Below are 8,679 nucleotides of genomic sequence, written 5' to 3'. Positions count from 1 at the left end.
ATAAGTGGACAGAAACATAAAGCTAACTCTGCAATTGGTAAAGAAGTAGCTGTCACTGGTTTTAACCAGAGGACAGGCACCATTTTAGATGGCAAAATGATCTTGTGATGACAATCTCAGGATGATGGTGTCTAATGTTCATATTTTGTGAGGTCATTTGTTCCAGATAAGGCACTCTGACCAATCATGAGCATCAGGCCAGTTTGTGCAAGTGGGAACTGCTAGATCTAGCAGTCAGGCCATCCCTAAGGTGTCAGCAGCTGCTTTGATATTTAGAATGGGTGTTCCTGTCACTTCTAAACCCGCGGGCAGTTGTATTCTTTCTGTATGTCATGTAAGGTTGGGAATCTGTCCTCAATATCACTCTGCTTCAGCCCATGCTCCTCTGAGGGTGCATGCTCATGTGGCATCCTTGGGTCTTTGTGACAGTTGTCACCAACCCTTTATGCTCCCTTACCTGTAATCTACGCCCAGATCAAAAAGAATTTTACAGTTCTACTGTATCAACCCTCACCTTTTCCATGTCTTCTTCCTTTACAGAGGGATTGCTCTGTCTGAGGTTTCTAATTTCTTCCTTGGCTTTGAATTTTTTCACTATTTCCCATCTAATTTCCACAAAGTTTGGTTCGGTTAGGGTTAGAGTTTGTGGTTAGGGTTAAATTTAGGTTTAGGCTTAGGGTTAGTGTTAGAAGAATTTGTGTTGCCAAAAGAAATTCATGTCTGCCCTTTACTAGGCATTTGACCCTGAATCAGAGAAAACAGGAAGTGGGGATTAGCTATGGAAGATAATAAATGAGATAATAAATGAAGCAGAACCTTGATTCAGAGCCAAGGGTAAACTGAAAAGAACATTGTATCTTTTATTGTATCTTCTCATGCTCTTCACTGTGGCTGAGGTCATGTCTGAGGGATCATTGGAAAAAGAACCAGGGTTTGAATGAGTATAGGAAAAGAGAAATTAATTTCATCCTCATTGAGCCATATTAGATTATGATTGGGACTGTGTGTGTGTGCTCGTGTGCCTGTGCTTGTGTGTGCCTGTGTGTGTGTGTTCCTCTGTGTGTGTGTGTGTGTGTGTGTGTGTGTTTATGTGTAGGCCTGATATGAACCTTTCATGTTCTTGGCCAGAGTCTGTCCACTGTATTTGGAAACCAGGTGTGTTCTTTGCCTGAAACCCAGGAGGATAAGCACGAGGCTGGGCTGACCAGCTGGCAAGCTGAGCCCTAGAGATCTGCCTGTCTCCATCTGCCCAGTACTGCTATTACAATCATGAGACACTATGTTCCACTGTGCTCCACCAAGCTCAACTCCTTTTTTGATCTGGGGCTCAAACTCAGGACCTCACACTGCACAGCAAGCTCTTGACCAGTTGAGATGTCATCCCAGCCCTGGGTCCTTTTTTTATACAGCAGTCAGTCTAGCTGAATACTTCAATGTTTGAAACTGGGACCTTTCCTTCCTCCCTATGCTCCCAAGAGACTTGGAGATATAACAACCCTTTTATTTGCTCTCATAGCTCAGATTTAATGTAAACACTTCCTTGTTTCTCTCCCCTACTAAACCTACAGCCTCAAAGCAAGTATAGTATTTGTGGCTTAGGTTGTTGCTCCCAAGTCATGGAGTAATCTTTGTTTATCTTCAAAGTTTCTTATCACTCCTTGGAAGGCCACAAGGAGCAGATTTGTAAGTAAAGTAAGGTTGGGTTTACTAGTACTACTGATGTTGGAACCAGTACTACCTGAGGACAGCCTGGGACCTCTCAGAAAGAACCTGAGCTGGGAATGTAATTGAGTTGCTAACATGTTTTCCATGAAAGCCTGGGGTCTTCTCTTTGGATCCACAGCATCCACAGAAGAAGGCTAGTGACGAAAGTCCTGTAATCCCAGCACTGGGGAACAGGGAGATCCTGGGGTTTGCTTGCCAGTAGGTCTAGCCACATTCATAAGCTCTTGGTGAAGAGAAAGACTCTGTCTCAGAAAACTAGGGGGAGAATGAGAGAGGAAGACACTTGACATCAACATCTGGCTTCTACATATACACATGCACAGGTGCATATGAACCTACATACACAGGCGTGTACACACACACAAGCATATGACAATCTTTTTCTGTACATTATTTTGTATGTATATTCTTTTTTATTAGATATTTTCTTTATTTACATTTCAAACGGTATCCCATTTCTTGGTTTCGATTCTGAAATCCCCCTATCCTCTCCCCTCATGCCTGCTCACCAAACCACACACTCCTGTTTCCTTTCCCTGAGATTCCCCTACAATGGGACACAGAGCCTTCACAGGACCAAGGGCCTCTCCTCCCATTGGTGACTGGCGAGACCATCCTCTGCTACATATGGGCTGGAACCATGGATCCCTCCATGTGTACTCTTTGTTTGGTGGTTTAGTTCCTATGACCTCTGGGGTACACATTGTTTCATATTGTTGTTCCTCCTGTGAGGTTGCAAACCCCTTCAGCTCCCTTGGTACTTTCTCTAACTCCTTCATTCGGGACACTGTGCTCAGTCCAATGGTTGACTGAGAGCACCTAATTCTGTATTTTCAGGCACTGTTAGAGCCTCTGTCAGCAAACACTTGTTGGCATCCACAGTAGTGTCTGGATTTGGTGACTGTATTTGGGATGGATGACAGGAGAGGCAGCATCTGAATGGCCTTTCCTTCAATCTCTGTTCTACACTTTGTCTCTGTAACTCTTCCTAGGGGTATTTTGTTCCTCCTTCTAAGAAAGGCCAAAGTATCCACACTTTAGTCTTACTTCTTCTTGAGCTTCATGTGGTCTGTGAATTGTAACTTGGATATTTTGAGCTTCTGGGCTAATATCCACTTATCAGTGAGTGCATACTATGTGTGTTCTTTTGTGATTGAATTACCTCACTTAGGATGATATTTTCTAGTTCCAACCAGTTTCCTAAGAGTTATATATTCATTGTTTTTAATAGCTGAGTAGTACTCCACTGTGTTAATGTACCATATTTTCTGTATTCATTCCTCTGTTGAGGGACAACTGGGTTCTTTCCAGCTTCTGGCTTTTATAAAAAAAAAAAGACTGTTATGAATGTAGTGGAACATGTTTCCTAGTTTTATGTTGGAGAATCTTTTGGGTAGATGCCCAGTAGTGGTTTAGCTGGGTCCTCAGGTAATACTATGTCCAGTTTTCTGAGAAACTTCCAGAGTGAGTTCCAGAGTGGTTGTACCAGCTTGCAATCCCACCAGCAGTGGAGGAGTGTTGCTCTTTCTCTACATCCTCACCAGCATCTGCTGGCACCTGAAATTTTGATCTTCGCAATTCTGAGTGGTGTGAGAATCTCAGGGTTGTTTTGATTTGCATTTCCCTGATGACTAAGGATGTTGAACATTTCTATAGTTGCTCCTCAGTCATTAGGAATTCCTCACTTGAGAATTCTTTGTTTAGCTCTGTACCCCATTTTTAAAAGGGTTATTTGGTTCTCTGGCATCTAACTTCTTGAGTTCTGTGTATATATTGAATATTAGCCCTCTATCAGATGTAGGGTTGGTAAAGATCTTTCCCCAATCTATTGGTTGCTGTTTTGTCCGATTGACAATGTCATTTGCCTTGCAAAAGCTTTGCAAGTGTATGAGGTCTATTTGTCAATTTTTGATCTTACAGCATAAGCTACTGGTGTACTGTTCAGGAAATTTTCCCGAGTGACCATGTGCTTTGAAGCTCTTCCCCACTTCTTTTCTATTAGTTTCAGTGTATCTAGTTTTTGTGGAAGTCCTGGATCCACTTGGACTTGAGCTTTGTAGAAGTAGATAAGAATGGATTGATTTGCATTCTTCTTCATGCTAACTGCCAGTTGTACCAGCACAATATGTTGAAAATGCTGTCTTTTCCACTGGGTGGTTTAGCTCCTTTGTCTAGATCAAGTGACCATAGATGTGTGTATTCATTTCTGGGTCTTCAATTCTATGCTATTCATCTACCTGCTTGTCACTGTAATAATACCATGCAGTTTTAATCACAATTGCTCTGTAGTAAACCTTGAGGTCAGAGATGTTCATTCCCATAGAAGTTCTCTCAGGTTGTTACAGATGAATTTGAAACTTACTGTTTCTAACTCTATGAAGAATTGAGTTGGAATTTTGATGGGATTGCATTGAATCTGTAGATTGCTTTTTGCAAGAAGGCCATTTTTACTATATTAATCCTGCTAATTCATGAGCATGGGAGATCTTTCCATCTTCAGAGATCTTTGATTTCTTTCTTCAGAGACTTGAAGTTCTTGTCATACAGGTCTTTCACTTGCTTAGTAAGAGTCACACCAAGGTATTTTATATTTTGTGACTATTGTTAAGTGTGTTGTTTTTCTACTTTCTTTCTCAGGCTGTTTATCCTTTCAGTAGGGAAAGGCCACTGATTTCTTTGAGTCAATTTTGTATCCACCCACTTTGCTGAAGTTGTTTATCAGCTATAGGAGAACTCTTGTGGGGCTTTGGTGGGGGGGCACTTAAGCATACTATTTTATTATCTGTAAATACTGATATATTGAGATCTTCCTTTCTAATTTGCATCCCTTTAACCTCCTTTTGTTGTCTAATTTCCCTTTCTAGGAATTCGGAACACTATATTGAATAGGTAGGGAGAGAGAGGGGAGACTTGTCTCCTCTCTGAGTTCAGTGGGATCGCATCAAGTCTCTCTCCATTTATTAAATTTTGGCTACTATTTTCCTTTATACTGCTTTTAATATGTTTAGGTTTGGGCCTTGAATTCCTGATCTTTCTAAGACTTTTATCATGAGGGGGTGTTAGACTTTGTCAAATGCTTTCTCAGCATCTAATGAAATGATCATGTGTAGTTTTTTCCTTTGAGTTTGTTTAGATAATAGAATATGTCATAGATTTCCATATAGTGAACCATCCCTGCATCCCTGGGATGAAGCATAGTTGATCCTGATTGTTGATGATTTTGATGTGTTCTTGGGTTAGGTTTTTGAGAATTTTATTGAGTATTTTTTGCATCGATATTTATAAGGAACATTGGCCTGAATTTCCCTCTCTTTGTTGGATCATTGTGTGGTTTAACTATCAAGGTAACTGTGGCTCTATGAAACAAATTGAGTAGTGTTCCTTCTGTTTCTATTTTTTGGAATACTTTAAGGAGTATTGATATCAGATTTTCTTTGAAGGTCTGATAGAACTCTCCACCAATCCAGTCTGGTCCTGGGCTTCTTTTGGTTGGGAGACAATTAATGACTGCTTCTATTTCTTTAGGGCATATGGGACTGTTTAGATCATTTCACTGATCCTGATTTAACTTTGGTATACGGTATCTGTCTAGAAAATTGTCCATTTGACCAAGATTTGCCAGTTTTGTTGAGTATAGGTTTTTTTTTTTTTAAGTAGGATCTGAGGATTTTTTTGGATTACTTCAGTTTCAGTTGTTATGCCTCCCTTTTGATTTCTGTTTTTGTTAATTAAGGTACTGTCTTTGTGCCCTCTAGTTAGTCTGGCTAAGGGTTTATCTATGATGTTGATTTTCTCAAGGAACCAACTCTAGGTTTGGTTGACTTTTGAATAGTTCTTTTTGTTTCTACTTGGTTGATTTTAACCCTGACTTTGATTATTTCCTGCTGTCTACTCTCTTGGGTGTATTTGTTTCTTTTTGTTCTAGATATTTCAGGTGTATTGTCAAGCTGGAAGTGTATGCTCTCTCCAGGTTCTTTTTGGAGGCACTCAGAGCTATGAGTTTCCTATTAGCACTGCTTTCCCTGTGTCCCATAAGTTTGGTTATGTTGTGGCTTCATTTTCTTTAAACTCTAAAAACTCTCTAATTTCTTTCTGATGACCAAGTTATCATTGAGTAAAATGTTGATCAGCTTCCATGTGTATGTATGCTTTCCATTGTTTTTGTTAGTATTTAGGACCAGCCTTAGTCCGTAATGACCTGATAGGATGGAAGGGATTATTTCAATCTTCTTGTAGCTGTTGAGGCCTGTTATTTGATTGATTATATGGTCAGTTTTGGAGAAGGTACAATGAGGTGCTGAGAAGAAGGTGTATTCTTTAGCTTTAGAATAAAATGTTTAACAGATATATGTAAAACCAATTTGGTTTACAACTTCTGTTACTTTCACTATGTCTCTCTTAAGTATCTGTTTCCAAGATCTGTCCATTGATGAGAGTGGGGTGTTAGAGTCTCCCACTATTATTGTGTGAGTTGCAATGTGTGCTTTGAGCTTTAATAAAGTTTCTTTTATGAATGTGGGTGGCCTTGCATTAGGAGCATAGAAATTCAGAATTGAGACGTTCCTTGGCAGATTTTTTTCTTTGAAGAATATTAAGTGTCCTTCCTTAACTTTTTTGATAAATTTAGGATGAAAGTCAATTTTATTTGATATTAGAATGGCTACTCCAGCTTTTTCTTTTTGGGACCATTTGCTTGGAGAATTGTTTTCCAGCCTTTTACTCTGAGATAGTGTCTGTGTTTGTCACTGATGTGGGATTTTTCTCTATGCAGCAAAATGTTGGGTCCTTTATAAGTATCCAGTCTGTTAGTCTATATCTTTTTATTGAGGAATTTAGTCCATTGATATTAAGAGGTAATAAAGACTATTATTACTGTTATTTTTGTTGTTAGAGGTGGAATTATGTTAAGATGGTTATCTTCCTTCTGGTTTGTTAAAAGATTCCTTTCTTGACGTTTCTAGGGTATAGTTTCCTTTTTTATTTTAGTTTTCCACTTATTTATCCTTTGAAGAGCTGGATTTGTTGAAAGATATTGTGTAAATTTGTTTTTATCATGGAATATCTTGGTCTCTCTATCTGTGGTAATTGGGAGTTTTGCTGGGCATAGTAGCCTGGGTTGGCATTTGTGTTCTCTTAGGATCTGTATTATGTCTTACCAGGATCTTCAGGCTTTTATAGTCTCTGGTGAGAAGTCTGGTGTAATTCTCATAGCCTGCTGTAATTCTGATAGGTCTGCCTTCATGTGGTACTTGACCTTTTTCCCTTACTATTTTAATATTCTTTCTTTATTTTGTGCATTTGCTGTTTTGATTATTATGTGACAGGAGGAACTTCTTTTCTGATCTAATCTATTTGGTGTTCTGTCTGCTTCCTGTTTATTCATGGGCATCTTTTTATTTTTTGGGTTAGGGAAGTCTTCTTTTATAATTTTTTTGAAAATATTTACTGGCCCTTAAGTTGGTAATTTTTGCTCTCTTCCAATCTTATTATTCATAGTTTTGGTCTTTTCATTCTGTCTTGGATTTCCTGGATGTTTTGAGTTAGAATCTTTTGCATGTAGCATGTCCTTTGACTATTGTGTCAATGTTTTCAATGGTATCTCTGTACCTGAAATTCTCTCTTCTCACCTCCCAGCCCAGGAGTAAAAGCACTTCTGAGAGAACAGCTCTTTGCTGTCTGGGCCTGTGCACACCTGACACTCTTTATAAAAGGAATGAAAAAAGGAACTCCTATAGGTTTCAGGGATGTCTCAGGAAACTCTAAGTTGGGTGCATCTGGGGAATTACACCTCAGTGATTAAATAGCCCATTATGTCCTATTTATAATATGTGGACAGAAACATAAACCTAACTCTGCAATTTGTAAAGAAGTACCTGTCACTGATTTTAGCCAGAGGAGAGACACCATGTTAGATGGCAAAATGATCCTGTGTTTGCAATCTCAGGATGATGGTGACTAATGTTGATATTTTGTGAGGTTATTTATTCCTGATAAGACATTAGGGCCAACCATGAGCATCAAGCCAGCTTTTGCAAGTGAAAACTCCTAGATCTACCAGTCAGGCCAGTCCTTACATGTCACCAGCTTCTTTGAACTTTAGAATGGTTGGTCGTGTCACTTCTGCAGGTACAGATAGTTGTCTACTTGGTAGATGTCATGTAAGGGTGGGGATCTTTCCTTACATAATCACTGTGCTTCAGCCCTTGTTCCTCTTAGTGTCCATGCTAAAATGGCATTTTTTTGCCTTTGTAACAGTTGTCCCCAACCCTCTATGTTACCTTAGCTGTAATCTACTCCCAGATCACAAAGCATTGTAAAGTTCTGCGGTATCAACCCTCACCTCTTCCCTGTCTTCTTCCTTTACAATAGGATTTCTCTGTCTGAGGTTTCAAATTTCTTCCTTGGCTTTGAATGTTTTCACTATTTCACGTCTCATTTCTACAAAGAGTTGGGTGTTGAAAGAGAGAGGATTTAGGGTGACCTCAAGTTCTCATGTTGACCAGGGAATAACTAAATAGTTTCTGTACCTTTCTCTGGGTTGTTTTCTTTTGAGGTATGGTAGCATTGTCAAGCCTTTTATGTATTCAACAGAGTCTTTGTTTGGAACTGTTACTTAATTATATAAGGTTTCCCAATGATAGCTTAGTTTGCGAACAATTTTTTTTTTGTCTCAAATTTTTACCAAGACTAAAAATGAAATCTGGGCATGGTAGTCCATAGATGTACTTGAAGCCACTTAGGAAGCTTTGGTCAAAGGATGACTTGGACCCAACCTCAGGGCATTTGGGGGGGAGAGAGGTATTTCATCATAAAAGCTTAGGTTTCTCAATAGTGTTTTGCCATCTTTTAGCAAACTACAGCAAGAATTCCTTTCATGTGTCCTTAGTTGAACCAATTTAATCTCTTGATCTAGGGGCCAGAGTATGCTATGGGAAGCTAGACACCTTTTTCTCT

The sequence above is a fragment of the Mus musculus genome, chromosome 4 (assembly GCF_000001635.26).
Source record: "Mus musculus strain C57BL/6J chromosome 4, GRCm38.p6 C57BL/6J".
NCBI classification, from domain to species: domain Eukaryota; kingdom Metazoa; phylum Chordata; class Mammalia; order Rodentia; family Muridae; genus Mus; species Mus musculus.
This window is presented reverse-complemented; position numbering follows the sequence as displayed.